Raw genomic sequence first — 21,555 nt, forward strand, 5'->3', positions numbered from 1 at the left:
AAAATGTTTTCACAGTCGTTAAAGTAAAACCTTTAAATTTTTAAAATAAACCAAGAGGTAAGCCATGATGAACTATCTGTCCCAGCTTTGCTTCTATCCGGCTATGTGTCTGTTGAAGTCAATTCATCTCTCTGAAGTCAGCCTCCTCCCTTAAAGGAAGGCATTGGACTTAATATAACACATCTTCTCACTTCTAAAACTGCCTGGTTCTGTATGGGGGCATGGTTCATGTTCACCTTATATGTTTCTTTTTGCTTTCCTACCCCTTTGTTGTTAGGCAAGACTATTAAATTTTCTTGCTAGTGGGTCTTAAGTAGAGGAGATAATGGTTCATTTTCAGACAGAAAACGTAGAAGTACACGGTGGGAACACCATCAAGACTTCTCTTCATAGTAAATATGATTTTTGTACCTTCCACATGAAGCATTCTCAGATGGTAGAACCTCTACTGGCCTAGGTCCCTGAGTGACAAAACAAAACAAAAAATTTACCTACCAAGTAATTGACATGTTGTATGAATGAGAAATGAATCTTTGCTATCATAAGTCACTGAGCATTGAGGTTGTTACTCAGCTAACATAATCTAGCTGTCCTGAGTATTAAATATTCTTAAGTCATTCTTAAAATGATTTCTGAACATAACATGTTGCCTGTCCCATTTTTCTATTTCTGTGTTATGCAAGTTATGCAGAGCAGTCATATTCTTTTAGTTAAGATTTTATTTATTTATTTGAGAGAGAGAGCGTGTATGCAAGAGCACAAATGGGGAAAAGAGGCAAAGAGAGGGAAGACTACACTGAGCAGGGAGCCCAACATGAGGCTCCATCCCAGGACCCTGAGATCATGACCTGAGCAAAAGGTAACTGCTTAAATGACTGAGCCACCTAGGTGCCCCAAGACTGTTACATTCTTTTTTTTTTTTTTTTAAAGATTTTATTTATTTATTTGAAAGAGAGAGATTACAAGTAGGCAGAGAGAGAGAGGAGGAAGCAGGCTCCCTGCTGAGCAGAGAGCCCGATGCGGGACTCGATCCCAGGACCCTGAGATCATGACCTGAGCCGAAGGCAGCGGCTTAACCCACTGAGCCACCCAGGTGCCCAAGACTGTTATATTCTTAATCATGCCCACTGTTAGTTTGTAAAAGCAACTTATAATAGAGGTCACATGTGATTTAAAACACGCTATTTAGGAAGTATTTTATAGGTACATGGATTCATGTAAGTAGAAAATATGTTTGAAAATATTTACTCAAATGCCTCAAAAATATTTAATAATAAATATCTCTATTTAAAAAATAATATAGACAAGAGTTTATGATCATTTAATAATCATCTGTGTGTGGTGAGTATTGATTAAAGTTCAATTTCTATGATTTTCTAAAAATGCACAAGGCTTAATTCTGTGTTCTTAGAATGTAGATAATGTTTTTACATGTATGTTTCCAAGGTAACTTGAAATTTTTTCATGTTTTTGGCTTATTTTCTGTGGTGCATATTTTAATAGTTTTCCAAAACTTAAAATTTTTCTATTTTATTTGGGAAAAAATAGAGGTACTATAATTATTCCCTCCCTTATGACAGTTGACTTAGGAAAAAAATCAGTCAGTGCTTTAAATAGAAGAGTAAAAATGATGAACCCCTTTAAGTCACTATATAATCATTCAGCTTTTTCAAGATGAAAATAAAAATTGTAAACATCATCTTGCATCCACAGCACTCAATTTAAAATCTAGACATATTAGGTGAATTTTCCTTGGTCATTTGATAAAATAATGGCAGAATTAAGATTGATAATATATATTTATTATATATTTTAAAATATTATTTATTTCTTTGAGAGAGAGAGAGTCAGAGAACACATGCAGGGGGGAAGGACAGAAGGAGAGGGAGAAGTGGACTCCTCACTGAGCAGGAAGCCCCAGGCTGGGCTGGATTGCAGGACTCCGAGATCATGACCTGGGCTGGAGGCAGATGTTTAACTGACTGAACCACCCAAGCACCTGAAGACTGGTATTATATATTTAAATAAATGTTTTTCCATTCAGTCCTAACAACCGCTGTCTGAGTGTGTGGGCAAAAATGATTACTTCCTTTCTTCTATAGCTAGGGTGATGTTGCGGACAGATGGCAAACCAAAGACAAAAATCTAGTTTTCCCTATTTTCGTCAGGCAAGCTCCACTCACCTTTATGACTTTAAGTCTTCTTTAACCTGTTGCACCAGGACAGATTCTCAAGTTGCTTTATAACATAGTACTTTTCTTTATTTATACTTTTCATAAGTTGAAATATTTTATAATTGTGCAGTAAGCACTACATAAATTAATGACAGACTTTGTTAACCTATTGCTTTTTTCACCTGAAATTTCTCTCCTGTGCTGCTGTATTGTTTTAGGTTGCTCAATCTGATGATAAAATTAAATTTTTTTCTTAACAAATATATGGCTAAATTCACATTTATTTTCAGTTTTTCTGAGTAAGTAAGAGATATGTGAGAAGATACATATCTTACTAGGTTAGGATACAGTTTTTTTTTTTCTTCCAAGTTATGTTCCCTCATAGCAGGCACTCAGTGGTTAATAACTGTATTAAATATAGAAAGTAAATGTTTATATCTATTTCTCTTTCTGTTAACTTGTTTTTTACTGCTAAATCACATGAAAAGCTGGATTGGCATGCAATAAGCACTATAAAATAATTTGTCAAATAGTTAAACATTGTTAAATATTTCAAGGTATTTCTGACATCAAGGAGCTCTATGTCTCAAGAGCCTGTGAAAGAAGTATTTGTTGAAATTAAGCCTTTTTCTACTTGTCATATGTAACTTGAAGTTTCAGAATTACTTTCATGGAAGGCAATGCTATCAGCTTCCTTTCTTCACTCCTTACCCTTGTAAGTCTGTGGCTGGTTTGATTTTTCTCTGATACATATTTGATCCTGTCACTTTCCTGTTTAAAAACCTTCCAGAACTATTCTCTGGTTACAGGGAAAGTCCAGACTTCCCAATCTAGTACTTGTCTTTCTCCAAAATGATTACAAATCTGTTTCCCAGTCACTTTCTTACTCTTCCCCTAAATCAAAGTCTCTGTTCTTGCTACTCCTACATCTCTGTCTACTCAAGTCATTCTCCTTTCCTTTTGTTCTTTGTTTGTTTTCATCCTACTCCTTCTACTTGATTTTTCATTTTTTACTACCTCATTTTCAAATCAGGAGCTCATTCACTAATGACCCAGAAATCTTTCCCTGTCTTGTTTTCCCCATCTGTAGCTGGAAGTAACCTAACCCCAGCCCAATCATACACCCTCCATTTGAGTTTCTCTGAACTTAGCTGTAGTGTCCATTTATGCTTCCCCTTCTGGTTCACAGTACTTGGTATAATCCTCACACATTCTATGTATTCAGTAATATACAATAAAATAAGGACATAAAGTGTGATTGAAACCTTTAAAAAACTAGGCTTAAATGTGTTGAAAATGGGGAAAAAATTTAAAATAGTCTCAGATTTTTAAAAGTCTGCTCAGCAAATGATTGATTTGGGGATTGTGAGATTTCATGAAATATTTCTTGAGCAAATTAAAATACAGAAATATTTTCCTCTAATTATCACTGGTAAGTGTAGTAAAGGAAAAATGGGTTATTATATTATCTATCAAATTCTTATCTTTTATAAGTAGGAGCATTATCAATTTAAAGCCTTACTAAGTAAAGCCATATATGTGTGCATCTAAGGAAAGTCATATCTCTGGTATTTTAAATAATTTTCTTTTTCTTACAAAGTAAATTAATCACTCTGTGGAAATTCAATTTGAGGAAGATTTTACAATTAAGCATGATGACATCACTTTTTCCATTTTGTTCCAGTGATTACTATAAAAACCTGTCCATGAAACCCTCTAAAGAAATAAGAGTATAACTTTTACCTGCCATCTAGAAAAACAAAAAACAAAACAACAGGAAAAAAAAAATCAGGTTAGGAGCACCAGCAGTGAAATAGCAAACAAACTGGTATGGAAAACATAGTTTTCCCTTTCTGAAATGATAATTTTCAGGGAAAAAGGAAAAAAAGAATTTCTTTGAGAGTGACTGCAGTTTTTAAATGAGCACAGATCATCGAATTTAATTTCCTTAAACTCACAAATTTTGGTGCGTAGCTTCTTTCAGGAATAACAGGAATGAGTACAAATGATTTTTAGCATTATAAACTAGCATAAATTTGGACAGAAATAAAATATTTTGCTGTGTTCCTTGATTAATTTACTTGATTATATTTCTTTTACTATGCACACATATTTTATAATTTAATTATGCATATTAGTTCTCCTCTTGTGCTTTTTACAGTAGTTCTTTGGCCATGCTAACTACCAAAAAAGTAGAGGTTGGCTTCCCATCTTCAAGGAATCCTTGTGATGACAGGCAAAGAAACTTGGTTACCACACTCTTGAGTCACACAGGCAATTTCTTCTTGATCTAATACTTTTAAATTTGGGGCAGACCCTTCAGAACCTGAAACTCTGGAGATGAAACATTTAGGCAAAGAAAGATTTATAGTCCTTGAGATTCCGTACCTCTTTTCATTGATGTAAAATAAAAGCATTGGTCTAATTTGCAGAGCTGAGGACATCATTAACTGAAGCTTCAGATAAAGCATTTAAAAAAAAAAAAAAAAGCTCTAAAGCAGAAAATTTATAACACTCTGAAAACTTGAAAATTTTAAGTTTTTCCATCATTATTCCAAAGTTCAAAATCAAAAGTGAACTTAAACTTAAAAAAAAAAAAAATTGTCTATTCCTAGAACATGATTTTCCACAAACCTCTCCTTAATTATTATTTTATAAGTTGCATCTTTTATTGGGCAGGATGCCATTAAAGAAGTCCTTGGGAAGCTTACTAGCACTGTCATTCCGATCCAGGTTGAGTGTCCTTAATTTTAAAGCTTACAAGCACATTTTACTTCTTGAGTTCTCAACTTACATAAACTTGTATTTATGTTGACAAATTCCATCATAAATGTGGGCACTTGCTTATGTAAAACTAGTGGCCAGTCAGTTCTTTTTTTTTTTTTTTAATTGCCTTTTTTTTTTTTTTAAGATTTTTATTTATTTATTTATTTATTTTTAAAGATTTTGTTTATTTATTTGGCAGACAGAGATCACAAGTAGGCAGAGAAGCAGGCAGAGGAAGGGGGGAAGCAGGTTCCCCGTGGAGCAGAGAGCCCGATGCGGGGCTAGATCCCAGGTCCCTGGGATCATGACCTGAGCCGGAGGCAGAGTCTTGAACCCACTGAGCCACCCTGGTGCCCCAAGTCAGTTCTTTTTAATTGAGAATAAAAATCTTCATTCACATATTTAGGTTCAGATTTTTTTTTTTTTTTTTTTTTAATGCCTGCTGCTACTATTTTGTTCACACAGTCAGTATTTCTTTCTTGGATAGGTACAAAGCTTTCCAAGTCTTGAGAATCTATTATACATTCTTTATCATGAACCAGAGTGAATTTCTAAAATACAACTTTGATTATATATCACCTTTTTGTTTAAAACTCTCTCATGCCTGTCTGTTGCTAGGATAATGTATAAACTCTTTATAAAGGCAGCCAAATCCTTAGTGAGATTGTCCTTTTGTAAATGCCTGGAGCATAATAATTGTCACCCAGCCATCTGTTGTGTCTCAAGTGTCTAGTAAGGTGTCTAGCAATTCTAAACATGCACTTAGGTTGGGATGACCATTTGTGGAATGCCTGTTGAAATGAGTCATGAAAGTAGAATCATGTGCTACATTTCTTTTAAGATTTATTTATTGAGTTGAGAGAGAAAGCAAGTGCGTTCACATGGGTCAAGGGGCAGAGAGAGACAATCTCTAAGCAGGCTCCTCCCTGAGCCCCACATGGAGTTTGATCTGAGGACCCCGAGATCGTGGTGTGAGCAGAAACCCAGAGAGAGACACCCAGGCGCCCCTACATTTCTAAATATATTATCTTCCATCAAAAAAGAAAAATTCTCTGGCAACTTAACTGTATCTCTCTTTTCAAAGTGACGTTACTTAAAAAGAAGCTTTTCTTTGTTTTCCTATATACCAGTAACTCATGTGAATTTACTGAAGTTCCCCTGTTGTATTTTATGTGTGTGTGTGTGTGTACACACAGTTTACACACACACACAGACACACACACACACTGTTATTTTATTACTTTTATAAAAATTTTAACATGCAGGGTGCCTGGGTGGCTCAGTGGATTAACGCCTCTGCCTTCGGCTCAGGTCATGATGCAGGGTCCTGGGATCCAGCTCCGAGTCAGGCTCTCTGCTCAGTGGGGAGCTTGCTTCCTTTCCTCTTTCTGCCTGCCTCTCTGCCTACCTGTGATCTCTGTCTGTCAAATAAATAAATAAAATCTTTAAAAAACAAAAAAAAATTGTTAAAAATTTTAACATGCATAAGTAAAGTTAAACAACAGTACCTTTATCTGGCTTCAAAAGAATGTAAATATGCTAGAACAGCTTAATTTATATTTCTCTGTATCTAATTTATATACTCTTGTTGCCTCATACTTTAGATTTGTCTTTTTTTTTAAGTTCCATGAATCTGACATTATATATATGGTTTTAAACACTCGGTTTAAATATATCCATATAGTTATCAAATTCAGTATGTGCCATCTCATCTCACATATTAATTTGTAGAATTTGCTATGTTCCTTAAGTACACCCATTAACAATCTATGTAGTAAAGTTCTTTTGGTGTCCAAGTCAATCAATTATTATAATTCTAACAGTGTCTTCATTTTGGCCTTGTTCATGGAAAATATCTGTAATGAACACAATTTAAGGTTGATTGTTATTTTTTCTTAATTCATTGGAGATGTTAATAAACTATTTTATTGTTCTGTCATTAAACATCAGTCTAATGGGCATTTTGTATTTTGAACGGGATTGCTTTTTCTTCTCTTACTGCTTTTAGAATTTTTTTTTTTAATAAACTGAATTTTTTGTGAATTTTAAACACATATTAGACATAATTATTTTCTCTTTTGTGATCATTCCAGTATCTAAAGCTTTTGGTGTTGTTTCCTGTTTTGTGCTGTTGTTGCTTCTCTTGTTCATTCTGCCTTCCTTTCCCGTATATTTAGTGATATTTTAATTATAGTTTAAAATTCCTTGGAATCTTATTTGTGTTAATTCTTTCATAACTTTGATAGCTAAATTTGCTTTCCTCCAAATTAAGTACCTGGCAAATTTGTAGTTGAATTTGCCAGATACTTAAAGGTGGTGATTGTCTTAAATATATATATATATATATATATATATATATATATATATATTTTACTTTTTTTATTAATTTTTTATTTTTTATAAACATATATTTTTATCCCCAGGGGTACAGGTCTGTGAATCACCAGGTTTACACACTTCACAGCACTCACCAAAGCACATACCCTCCCCAATGTCCATAATCCCACCCCTTCTCCCAACCCTCCTCCCCTCAGCAACCCTCAGTTTGTTTTGGGAGATTAAGAGTCACTTATGGTTTGTCTCCCTCCCAATCCCATCTTGTTTCATTGATTCTTCTCCTACCCACTTAAGCCTCCATGTTGCATCATCACTTCCTCATATCAAGGAGATCATATGATAGTTGTCTTTCTCTGCTTGACTTATTTCGCTAAGCATGATAAGCTCTAGTTCCATCCATGTTGTCGCAAATGGCAAGATTTCATTTCTTTTGATGGCTGCATAGTATTCCATTGTGTATATATACCACATCTTCTTGATCCATTCATCTGTTAATGGACATCTAGGTTCTTTCCATAGTTTGGCTATCGTGGACATTGCTGCTATAAACATTCGGGTGCACGTGCGCCTTTGGATCACTACGTTTGTATCTTTAGGGTAAATACCCAATAGTGCAATTGCTGGGTCATAGGGCAGTTCTATTTTCAACATTTTGAGGAACCTCCATGCTGTTTTCCAGAGTGGCTGCACCAGCTTGCATTCCCACCAACAGTGTAGGAGGGTTCCCCTTTCTCCGCATCCTCGCCAGCATCTGTCATTTCCTGACTTGTTGATTTTAGCCATTCTGACTGGTGTGAGGTGATATCTCATTGTGGTTTTGATTTGTATTTCCCTGATGCCGAGTGATATGGAGCACTTTTTCATGTGTCTGTTGGCCATCTGGATGTCTTCTTTGCAGAAATGTCTGTTCATGTCCTCTGCCCATTTCTTGATTGGATTATTTGTTCTTTGGGTGTTGAGTTTGCTAAGTTCTTTATAGATTCTGGACACTAGTCCTTTATCTGATATGTCGTTTGCAAATATCTTCTCCCAGTCTGTCAGTTGTCTTTTGATTTTGTTAACTGTTTCCTTTGCTGTGCAAAAGCTTTTGATCCTGATGAAATCCCAATAGTTCATTTTTGCCCTTGCTTCCCTTGCCTTTGGCGATGTTCCTAGGAAGATGTTGCTGCAGCTGAGGTCGAAGAGGTTGCTGCCTGTGTTCTCCTCACGGATTTTGATGGTTTCCTTTGACAATTGAGGTCCTTCATCCATTTTGAGTCTATTTTTGTGTGTGGTGTAAGGAAATGGTCCAATTTCATTTTTCTGCATGTGGCTGTCCAATTTTCCCAGCACCATTTATTGAAGAGGCTGTCTTTTTCCCATTGGACATTCTTTCCTGCTTTGTCGAAGATTAGTTGACTGTAGAGTTGAGGGTCTATTTCTGGGCTCTCTATTCTGTTCCATTGATCTATGTGTCTGTTTTTGTGCCAGTACCATGCTGTCTTGATGATGACAGCTTTGTAATAGAGCTTGAAGTCTGGAATTGTGATGAGACCAACGTTGGCTTTCTTTTTCAATATTCCTTTGGCTATTCGAGGTCTTTTCTGGTTCCATATAAATTTTAGAATTATTTGTTCCATTTCTTTGAAAAAGATGGATGGTACTTTGATAGGAATTGCATTAAATGTGTAGATTGCTTTAGGTAGCATAGACATTTTCACAATATTTATTCTTCCCATCCAGGAGCATGGAACATTTTTCCATTTCTTAGTGTCTTCCTCAATTTATTTCATGAGTACTTTATAGTTTTCTGAGTATAGATTCTGTGCCTCTTTGGTTAGGTTTATTCCTAGGTATCTTATGGTTTTGGGTGCAATTGTAAATGGGATTGACTCCTTAATTTCTCTTTCTTCTGTCTTGCTGTTGGTGTAGAGAAATGCAACTGATTTCTGTGCATTGATTTTATATCCTGACACTTTACTGAATTCCTGTATAAGCTCTAGCAGTTTTGGAGTGGAGTCTTTTGGGTTTTCCACATATAGTATCATATCATCTGCAAAGAGTGATAATTTGACTTCTTCTTTGCCGATTTGGATGCCTTTAATTTCCTTTTGTTGTCTGATTGCTGAGGCTAGGACCTCTAGTACTATGTTGAATAGCAGTGGTGATAATGGACATCCCTGCCGTGTTCCTGACCTTAGCGGAAAAGCTTTCAGTTTTTCTCCATTGAGAATGATATTTGCGGTGGGTTTTTCATAGATGGCTTTGATGATATTGAGGTATGTGCCCTCTATCCCTACACTTTGAAGAGTTTTGATCCAGAAGGGATGCTGTACTTTGTCAAATGCTTTTTCAGCATCTGTTGAGAGTATCATATGGTTCTTGTTCTTTCTTTTATTGATGTGTTGTATCACATTGACTGATTTGCGGATGTTGAACCAACCTTGCAGCCCTGGAATAAATCCCTCTTGGTCGTGGTGAATAATCTTTTTAATGTACTGTTAAATCCTATTAGCTAGTATTTTGTTGAGTATTTTCGCATCTCTGTTCATCAAGGACATTGTTCTATAGCTCTCTTTTTTGATGGGATCCTTGTCTGGTTTTGGGATCAAGGTGATGCTGGCCTCATAAAATGAGTTTGGAAGTTTTCCTTCATTTCTATTTTTTGGAACAGTTTCAGGAGAATAGGAATTAGTTCTTCTTTAAATGTTTGTTAGAATTCCCCCGGGAAGCCGTCTGGCCCTGGGCTTTTGTTTGTTTGGAGATTTTTAATGACTGTTTCAATCTCCTTACTGATTTGGGTCTGTTCAGGTTTTCTATTTCTTTCTGGTTCAGTTGTGGTAGTTTATATGTTTCTAGGAATGCATCCATTTCTTCCAGATTGTCAAATTTATTGGCATAGAATTGCTCATAGTATGTTCTTATAATAGTTTGTATTTCTTTGGTGTTAGTTGTGATCTCTCCTCTTTCTTTCATGATTTTATTTATTTGGGTCCTTTCTCTTTTCTTTTTGATAAGTCGGGCCAGGGGTTTATCAATTTTATTAATTCTTTCAAAGAACCAGCTCCTAGTTTCGTTGATTTGTTCGATTGTTTTTTTTAGTTTCAATTTCATTGATTTCTGCTCTGATCTTTATGATTTCTCTTTTCCTGCTGGGCTTAGGGTTTCTTTCTTGTTCTTTCTCCAGCTCCTTTAGGTATAGGGTTAGGTTGTGTACCTGAGACCTTTCCTGTGTCTTGAGAAAGGCTTGTACCACTATATATTTCCCTCTCAGGACTGCCTTTGTTGTGTCCCACAGATTTTGAACTGTTGTATTTTCATTATCATTTGTTTCCATGATTTTTTTCAATTCTTCTTTAATTTCCCGGTTGACCCATTCATTCTTTAGAAGGATGCTGTTTAGTCTCCATGTATTTGCGTTCTTTCCAAACTACCTTTTGTGGTTGAGTTCTAGCTTTAGAGCATTGTGGTCTGAAAATATGCAGGGAATGATCCCAATCTTTTGATACCGGTTGAGTCCTGATTTAGGACCGAGGATGTGATCTAGTCTGGAGAATGTTCCATGTGCACTAGAGAAGAATGTTTATTCTGTTGCTTTGGGATGAAATGTTCTGAATATATCTGTGATGTCCATCTGGTCCAGTGTGTCGTTTAAGGCCTTTATTTCCTTGCTGATCTTTTGCTTGGATGATCTGTCCATTTCAGTGAGGGGAGTGTTAAAGTCCCCTACTATTATTGTATTATTCTTTATGTGTTTCTTTGATTTTGTTATTAATTGGTTTATATAGTTGGCTCCTCCCACGTTGGGGGCATAGATATTTAAAATTGTTAAATCTTCCTGTTGGACAGACCCTTTTAATATGATATAGTGTCCTTCCTCATCTCTTATTATAGTCTTTGGCTTAAAATATAATTGATCTGATATAAGGATTGCCACTCCTGCTTTCTTCTGATGTCCATTAGCATGGTAAATTATTTTCCACCCTCTCACTTTAAATCTGGAGGTGTCTTCGGGCTTAAAATGAGTTTCTTGGAGGCAACATATAGATGGGTTTTGTTTTCTTATCCATTCTGATACCCTGTGTCTTTTGTCAGGGGCATTTAGCCCATTAACATTCAGGGTAACTATTGAGAGATATGAATTTAGTGCCATTATATTGCCTGTAAGGTAACTATTACTGTATATGGTCTCTGTTCCTTTCTGATCTACCACTTGTAGGCTCTCTCTTTGCTTAGAGGACCCCTTTCAATATTTCCTGTAGAGCTGGTTTGGTGTTTGCAAATTCTTTCAGTTTTTGTTTGTCCTGGAAGCTTTTAATCTCTCCTTCTATTTTCAATGATAGCCTAGCTGGATATAGTATTCTTGGCTGCATGTTTTTCTCATTTAGTGCTCTGAAAATATCATGCCAGCTCTTTCTGGCCTGCCAGGTCTCTGTGGATAAGTCAGCTGCCAATCTAATATTTTTACCATTGTATGTTACAGACTTCTTTTCCCGGGCTGCTTTCAGGATTTTCTCTTTGTCACTGAGACTTGTAAATTTTACTATTAGGTGACGGTGTGTGGGGCTATTCTTATTGATTTTGAGGGGCGTTCTCTGAACCTCCTGAATTTTGATGCTCATTCCCTTTGCCATATTGGGGAAATTCTCCCCAGTAATTCTCTCCAGTATACCTTCTGCTCCCCTCTCTCTTTCTTCTTCTTCTGGAATCCCAATTATTCTAATGTTGTTTCGTCTTATGGTGTCACTTATCTCTCGAATTCTCCCCTCGTGATCCAGTAGCTGTTTGTCCCTCTTTTGCTCAGATTCTTTATTCTCTGTCATTTGGTCTTCTATATCACTAATTCTTTCTTCTGCCTCATTTATCCTAGCAGTGAGAGCCTCCATTTTTTATTGCACCTCATTAATAGCTTTTTTGATTTCCACTTGGTTAGATTTTAGTTCTTTTATTTCTCCAGAAAGGGCTTTTATATCTCCCTAGAGGGTTTCTCTAATATCTTCCATGCCTTTTTCTAGCCCGGCTAGAACCTTGAGAATTGTCATTCTGAACTCTAGATCTGACATATTACCAATGTCTGTATTGATTAGGTCCCTAGCCTTCGGTACTGCCTCTTGTTCTTTTTTTTGTGTTGAATTTTTCCATCTTGTCATTTTGTCCAGATAAGATTATATGAAGGAGCAAGTAAAATACTAAAAGGGTGGCAACAACCCCAGGAAAATATGCTTTAACCAAATTAGAAGAGATCCCAAATTGTGAGGGGGGAGAAAGGGGATAAAAACAGGTTCAAAAAGGAAGAACGAAAAAAAAAGAAAAAGAAAAAAAAAGGAAAGAAAAGAATTTAAAAAAAAGAAAACACATTAGACAATTATAAAAAAGAAAAAATATATATATTAGATAAACTAGTTAAAAAACCTTAAGAAAGAAAAAGGTAAAAGTTAAAAAAAAAATTTTACCCGAAGGCGAGAAAAAAAAACAAAAAATGAAGAAGATAAAAATTAAATTAACTGAAAGACTAAAAAAAATCACAGGGAAAAAGCCATGAGTTCCGTGCTTGGCTTTCTCCTCCTCTGGAATTCTGCTGTTCTCCTTGGTATTGAGACCGCACTCCTTGGTAGGTGAACTTGGTCTAGGCTGGATTTCTTGTTGATCTTCTGGGGGAGGGGCCTGTTGTAGTGATTCTCAAGTGTCTTTGCCCCATGAGGAATTGCACCGCCCTTGCTCGGGGCCAGGGAGTAATCTGCTTGGGTTTGCTTTCAGGAGCTTTTGTTTCCGTAGAGTTCCAGAGGATGGGAATACAAATGGCGGCCTCCTTGTCTCCGACCTGGAGGAGCTAAGAGCCCGGGGCCCCACTCCTCAGTGTGCCTTCAGAGAACAGCGCCCAGTATCTCCCGTCTGCCTGACCTCCGGCCGCGCTCCGAGCTCACCGAGGCTGCAACCGGTTCAAGGTAACACGGAGCTGTGAGCTTACTGTCGGCTCTTCTTTGTATTCGGCTTTCCCGTTCAGTACCTGCAAGCTCTGCGACACTCATACACCCCCGATCCTTCTGTGACCCTGCGGGACCTGAGGCCACTCTGACCCCGCGTGGGCTTCGTCCCCCGGTTAGCCTCTGGAGCGATGTCCCTCAGCGGAACAGACTTTTAAAAGTCCTGATTTTTTGCGAGGTTGCTCCACCGCTTGCCGGGAGCCGGCCCTTCCCCCCAGGGTCTATCTTCCTGTTGCTTTGGATTCACTTCTCCGCGGGTCCTACCTTTCAGAAAGTGGTTGTTTTTCTGTTTCCAGAATTGCTGTTCTTCTTCTCTTCGATCTGCTGATGGATTTTCATTTGTTTGCCATCTTTAGGTAAGCTATCTAGCTGATCTCCAGCTAGCTGAAGTAGTCTCAGCCTGCTACTTCTCTGCCATCTTGACTCCTCCCTTCTGTCTTAAATATATTTTTAACCTTAAGGATTTTCAGATTAAAGATTAAAACATTAGGCAATGACTACTTGGAAACTCGAATTATGCATTCAAATTTCACGGAAGATTTTATTTTGTTTTTATTTTTTTATTTCCTTTCTACCCAGTGTAAAGATCAAAATGAACAATTATCTTTTCTATATGTTTAGTTTCTTTCTAATTTACCTTGGGGGCACCCAGCTTTATATAGAATATCTGTTTAGATTATACACTCAGCTCTGTCATTGTCTCTTGTACTTTTATCAAGTTCACAAGTTCATTTTGTTTGAAAGAAACCCCAGGGCAAAAGCTGACCTCAGTGTGAGCTTCTCTGACTTTCCACTTCTATTTTGTTTGGAGGCCTCTGAATATTTATTTGTAAATTTCTCCTTAGCTCAGCAAAGGTTTTAAAGAGTATTTTACTTAACTATATTTTGGCTACTGTTACTAGTCGTTCTGGTAGGGGTTTTATCGAGGTTATCTGTTTAGTCATGCTTCAGGAAACAGAATTTTCTCCTTGATGACTTGTAGCTGAAATCTTTTGCCTATCTTTATGAAATTCCCAATGGCAACAATTTCTTTAGAAAATGGAGACTTTCTAATCTAGGATTCATTTGCTTTCTCTGTCTACTCCAATTAACAGTTGACAAAAAAAATCCTTAACTTTCTACTTCTTGAATTTCCACTACAGGATTCTCTCATTACCTCCATAATACTTCTCAGCTTTTTTTTTTTTTTTTTTTTACTGAACCATCTTTTTCTGCCAACTCTTTTATTTTTGTTGTTCCCATGTGTAATGATTAATTTTTTGTGTCTCCATGCCTAAACTGTTGTGCCCAATTACTAGGTCAAAAACCAGTCTAAATGTTGCTGTGAAGGTACTTTCTAGATGTGATTAACATTTAAATTACTTAAAACTAATTTAAGTAAAGTAGATTGCCCTTCATAATGTGGGCAGGCCTTATCTAAACAGTTGATGTTTGCCTTAAGCAAAAAGACTAAGTTCTCCCAAAGAAGGAATTCAGACTCTATATTGCCTTGTACTACATCAAGTCTTGCCAGCATTTCCAGCCTGAAGGCCAGACCTACAAATTTGAAATTAGCTTGTCCCCACAAATACATCAGCCAATTAAAAAAATATATATTAAAATTCATACTGGAAAAAAAATTAAAACTAAATTTTAATACAACTATATGTACACACACGTGTGTGTGTGTGTGTGTGTGTGTGTGTGTGTGTGTGTTTGAGAGAGAGAGAGAGAGATGTTTCTCTGGAGGATCCTAAGACAGATTTTAGTACTTGGAAAGTAGAGTTCTGCTCTAACAAATATCTAAAAAATGTGGACATGGTTTTGGAATTGGCAATGAATAGAAGCTGGAACAATTTTGAGAAGCGTGATTAAAAAAATGAAAAAATATATCCTTATAGAGGTTGTGGGTAGAAACATGGAATTCATGGGAGATTGGGGTGGGGGTTTAGGAAAAAAAAAGACAAGAACTATAGAGGAAAACGTCTTTTGTCATAGAGAATACATATGTCATCATGAACCTGGAAATACAAATGTTAAAGAAACTTCTGATGAGGTTTCAGTTGGGAATGAGGAAGATGTTATTAGAAACTGGAGCTGAGATTTCTAAGTGATACATTGATGATGCAGCTTGGTTTTTCCTTACTGCCTATGGCAAAATTTAGAATAGATAAATTGGAGAAGGACTGTTAAGCAATAAGAAACTGGCACTTGATTTGGAGGATTCTGTACTTATCCAGATAGTGTGCTCTGGAAACAAGACCCCTTGCTGAAGAGATTATGTGTGCGACTTGTGGTCCAGTCACCCATCTCAGGAAAAGCTAGTTATAGAAATGCTATTATCCTGCAAATATCTGTGAAGGAGCAAGAGTGTAGTGGCTTGAGCCATGTTTATTATGCATCTCTGCCTTCATGTCTTTTCAAAATATATCTAAATAGTAAGTTCATATACCTATCATTTTCCTATATAATTCATCTTGATTAAATACCTTTTTATTCACTGCCTCAATTTCAGATTAAACTTTCCTTCTGCATCACTGTCATATTTAATTTATCCCAAAGCAATTTTCAATAATTATATCTTAATACTTTTGTCATCCTTAGTTCAGACTCTCTAGATACTATTTATAATATCTTAAATTGGGAAGAAGCACTTTATAGCATTATTTAGATTTAAGTTTAATCCTAGATGTCAGAGGCATTAAACTTTCAAAGTCCCTGAGTCTTTATTTATAAACTTTTTTTTCCCTGAAATTCAGATCTGATAACGTCAATTTCCTAATTAAAAACTAAATTAAAAAAAAAAAAACCTTAGAAAGCTTCCTAGCTCATAAGAAAATCTCTAAATTCCTTATATTAGCAATTGTATTTATTTTCACAACTCTTAACACCTGCCTTTTCCTCTAGCCTCTCTATTCTGCTTGCATTTTTTCTTTCTCTTTTTTTTTTAAATTTTTTAAAAAATATGGAACGTTTCACGAATTTGCGTGTCATCCTTGCGCAGGGGATATGCTAATCTTCTATGTATCGTTCCAATTTTAGTATATGTGCTGCCGAAGCTAGCACTCTGCTTGCATCTTATATACAAGTAACACTGAACTATTTTTATTTTCCTAAAAACACTGTTCACTGTTTTTTTTTCTTTTTCTTTTTCTTTCCTTTTTTTTTTTTTTTTAAATGTGTTCTCTCTGCCTACAAGGTCTTTCTGTCAGTTCAGTTGCCTGGCATACACTTTTTAAAGTCAAAGACTAGGATCCTTTTTGCTGGGGAGCAGTTCCTGAATTCACATACTTAAACATTTTCTCTACTTTTTGTAAACAATGGCCAGTGTCTATCAGAACATGTGTTATATTTATATGTTTACATGTCTTTATCTTGCTAATAATGTGGATTTTTTGAATGTAAGGATTGTGTGGTTTTCATTTTGATCAGAAGGCATGGACATTGTTTCAGAGTCAATAATTCCTCATTACATGAGTGAATGAGCATAGTGATTACATACAAACTAGCTGATTCAAGTTAGGTCACATCAAATGAAAACTTCTATGGAGCACATGGATTGAACCTATGCTGGCCAGGTTATAGTTTGCCATTAGGTCTTGGTAACTATAAGACATTTTTGGAGGACCCAAATAAAAATTAAATCATCATCATTTAAGTGACAATGATTAGATACTAAGTCATCTATACAAATATAGTTGTATATAGTAGCTATGATTAAAAACAGTTAGTTTACTATGATATTGAGAAAATAAACAGGGATTTCTCAATTCTTTATTATGCTTATATTTTCCAGAAAATATATATAATCATATCTAATTAAGTCACTGCTAAGGCTTGCTGACCCACAAGTCATTTGTTTTTATATGATGACTGTCTGTATCTATGGTTGGAGCCATGTCTTGATTTTGAAATTTAAATAATTTAAATAATCATAATTTCCAACTTTGTAGTGAAGAGGCACCTCCCTATAATCTTAAAGTAGAGCAACATTCACAACCTTGCTCTGTTATCACATTGTTGTATACCTTGAATATTTATATCACTTCTGGTTGCCTCATTTATAAGATAACAATAACAGTGTTTACATATACTACCTCCCAAGTAATGTTGCAAAGCATAATTAGCCAACACATGCTGTTGAAACACTAAAAATGTGAGAAAACACTTTGTATTTTAAGCATTTTTTACAAGACTTCCCTGTTTTAGCTTCAAGAGAAGTATGTTGTTTTCCTTGGACTGGTTATTTATAAATTAAAAAAATTAGTTTTTATTATTTTTGTAGGAACCATGTAGCACTCCATAAACATATACTTCTGGAAAAAAGAACTTCTAAAATCCATCAGAATATGTCTTCATCAACTTAGTAAACAGTTAGGTGATAGTAATTATCAGGTGAATTTCAATTTCATAACTCCATTTTCATGCTGATATCTGTACCAATGCAAAGATACTTGTAATGGAATTGCCATGAATGGAGGTGTTTTACACAGATCTAAAAATATTTTTAGGTAAATCCTCAGATTATTTTGGTGTTATATAGTTATTCAACACTTTTTTGACTTGTAGAATATTTTATTGCATGTGAAACCATACTTTTTCTTTATAAAACCCAGAGTTGTTGTTTTGACTTAAAAAGATCCACTCCAGAATCCAGATGCTTCATACTGTCCAATGAGAGAGATGTAGGGAAGTTCACCAAAGCTTGTTAAATGCCATCATCTTCAATTACCCTCCAGTTATTAAAGTTTCTTAAGAAAACCTGACACTTCTGTTTTACTAAACGCACCTGCACCATTACCATGTCTCATAGATGTATTATAGATGTCACTGTTTTCTTCTCCATTGGAATCTTTCTGGTCAGTATGAGCTGTCGGCTTAAATCTAACTCTCTCTGCATTTCTGCATGTGTGGAGCAGAAGTCAAGTCCCTGAGCACATTTCAAAGCTGTTCGTTTGCCCTTGAAGTTTTAAGTTTCCCTTTTTCTTGGGGTGGGGGAAGATCGTGATACTGAAGATGGTCATGCTCCCTGCATTGCTTGTTCTTTATAATATTCCAGTTAGCTCTAAGAGAAATCTCATATATCACATATGATAGAAGAATGTTTGCTTACTTCAGAAGTTTTGTTAACAGCCTCAAAACATTATCTATTAAAAAAAAAAAAAAAAGCACAGTTCTTGGATTCTCAAAAAAAAAAAAAAAACACAATCATTTTAAATGCAGTATTTGGGTCTTGGAATCAAGTTCTAAGCAAACAGTCCTTTTTGTGCACTTTGAAATGACCACTGACGACGATGCATTTGATTTTGTTTCCTCGTTAGAAGAGCCTTATATCACAAGGAATTAACAGGTTGCAGCAAAACATGGACCTAATTCAAACTTCAGTCATACTAAACAAATCACATAACATTGTATTGCTTGTAATGATTGAATTCATTGATTACTTTTTCTTAATGAATTGTTTACCCACCCTATATACGTATAGTTAATATCATTTCTATTCCCAATCTTGTCATTTTTAAAATTGTGAAAGAAGAGGTTTCTTTGGGATTGATACAAAAGACTTGTTAATCTTTGACTGCTAATTATGAGAATAGTTGAGGGTAACTTTGAGAAAGTTTGCTGAAGATTTCAGTTGCTAAGCAGAGGATCTTGCATTTTAGTACTGTAAATAATGGGAAACGACTGAAAATGTTTGAAGGAAAGGTAATTGGAAAAGGAGGGCTTTTTTTCAGCTTTACTGAGATATAATATATTGACATGTACAACATTGTGTAAGTTTAAGGGGTACAAGGTGATGGTTTGATATACATGTATATTAAGAAATGGTTAACACAGTAAGACACATTGTGTATATGTGTGTGGTGATAACATTTAAGATATACTCACTTAAGTATTTAATTCCATACATATAATTCTGTAAAGTCACCATGCTGTGCATTAGATCTCCAGAACTCATTCATTTTACACCTGGAAGTCTGTTCTCTTTGGCCAACATCTGTCTGCCCATTTTCCATATTCCCCAGCTCCTAGCAACCATCATTCTACTCTGTTCTGTAAGTTTGGCTTTTTTCGGGTTCCACGTGTATGTGAGATCATACAGTCATACAGTATTTGTCTTCTGTTGTCTGACTGATTCCACTTAACGCAATGACTAAGAAGTCTTTTTTTCTTATAAGTTGGTAATAGGTATGTTTGTATCTGAGTTAACTGAATTGCTTGCACATGACCAAGTTCACTAATATGCTGGCAAACAAACTGGCTTATAGTATACACATGGAGGGGGCCAGGCAGTCATGCAAGGCATATTCAGAACAGATTGTGAAGAAGTGGACATTGTATTAATAGACAGATCCCTGAGAAATTCTGTTACAAAGAGAATGGAAAAAAAGGCCATACATGGAGGGCAACATGTTGTCCAGGGAGTTTTCTTTAGGATTTTTGAACATTAATGGATATGAAAAGTCTGAAATTTTTCAAGATATTTATAATGGTTTTGCTTTCATTAATAATCTTTAACTTTTAAAATTTAAGCTAGCATAATGTCTAATGCCACTTAAAGTCTTAAATAGACAACTATATTAAAATAAAATAAAATTAAATGATGTATATGGTCAATAGGCTTTGAGGCTTAGAGAATATTCCAAATTATAAAGGAAACAATAGGGTTGGATATTATTTTGAAAAGAAAAAAATCCTATGAAAAATTTTAACCAACAGTTATTTAAAAAGTTTAATGTTATGAATTACCTCTGACTTTTCCACAGTTGTAGATAGAAACTATGACTTGCTATTCTTAAAAGGGAGTGCATGTGTGTGTTTATAATAAATATGGTGTATTTTAAGTACCAAAGGGATGAAAATATTTTCAAATATGAGTACTCAGAAATATTTTCAGCAAGACACAAAAGCTGTAAGGTTCTGTATTAAATGACTGAAAATGCCCCTTTATATTGTAGATGACCTCATTGCCAGTGTGAAAAATATTATTAATGTGTACTTTTAGAACATATTTTTATTACCTTTGCTTTATCATGATAAGTGCAAAAATACCATTATAGACCACAAGGCTATAATAAATGTTAAAATGCATTCTATCTCAAGTTCAATCATGTCATAACAAAAATCCAAATAGAAAAATATGTCTTTAATAACAGTTTCTACCACAAATCTGAATATACCTAAATCTTAATTCTTACTTTGCTTTGCAGTTTTATATTAATTTACATGGCTGTTATTACTTGTTGGTATGCTCGAATGCCACTACATTTTTATGAATTCTATCCTTTCTCGTGCTCTTAATATGTATTTGTTGTATGCCATTTCCAGTGTCTCTTGTAAACAAGATATTTCAATGTGACTTTTTCACTTAATGAATATTTTACATGAGTCAGTCAAACCATAAACATTCTTTTCTTTCCCAATCTGCTTCGTGCCTTGAAAAAAATACCATAAAAGGTAATCTGCCAGAAGATAGCCATCTTAATGAGTTGCTGTTTTCAGAAACAGTAATAATCATTAGACACAGATCCCTGGAAACCTAAGGCAACAACATTCACCTGGAAAATAACACAATTCAATTATAAAGAAAGTTTCTGAATGTAAAAGCATTAAATTTCTCATTTTCATACTTTCCATTGCCATTTTGAAGTCATCATCACCTTATTGCAGCTCTAGTTTTACTGGTTTACCAAATCCAAACCTGCTTTCACAAGTACTAGCAACATCTGTGAAAACATGAATTACAAGTTCCCCAAGAGAGATTTTGTTGTATTATAATTTTAATAAAACCTACATGATGAGGCACTATTAGTACTATGATACATGATGCTACATTTCTTTAATTAAAGAAAAGTCATAAAATATAGGAAATATTGTCTCTTGATTGATATATCAGAGCAACTGATAAGTTGGTAAACTTACTTTGGGTGAATAATGTGGATTTGTCCACAATCTAAAATTTAAAAGAAGTTTATAGACATACAGGAAGCTAAGCCAGAATTTCAGCAATCCAATACAGGCTCCACATGCATGTTTATCTCACCATTTAAAATGTTATGTGCTTTCATTTGGCTCCAGAAACTCAAGCATTTAGGGGCATTTTAATTGATTTTAAGTTTAAGACATCTTCACTGAACGACTCTCAAGAGAAAAACATCTCATTTTGATAAGCAATCTCCCAGGCATGCACTCACCCAGTATTATGCATTTATATATTATATTGTACCCATATTATAGATAGAATGTTCAACTTGAAATAACTGACTCTGTGCTGGCAGAAAAAGGCAGGGTATAGGAGAATTTACAAGATAGACTAGGTTTCTCCCATTTTACAG

The 21,555-nt window shown here is 35.2% G+C and overlaps 1 non-coding gene across 1 annotated transcript; it reads right to left on the bottom strand.

The window, feature by feature from the left end:
* Positions 1–16,178: 16,178 nt before the first annotated feature.
* On the bottom strand, positions 16,179–16,285 carry LOC131808652 (U6 spliceosomal RNA). The gene has a single exon (XR_009344862.1). It is a non-coding gene; the product is annotated as a U6 spliceosomal RNA (small nuclear RNA).
* Between the last annotated feature and the right edge of the window lie 5,270 nt (positions 16,286–21,555).

The sequence above is a fragment of the Mustela lutreola genome, chromosome 9 (assembly GCF_030435805.1).
Source record: "Mustela lutreola isolate mMusLut2 chromosome 9, mMusLut2.pri, whole genome shotgun sequence".
NCBI classification, from domain to species: Eukaryota; Metazoa; Chordata; class Mammalia; order Carnivora; family Mustelidae; genus Mustela; species Mustela lutreola.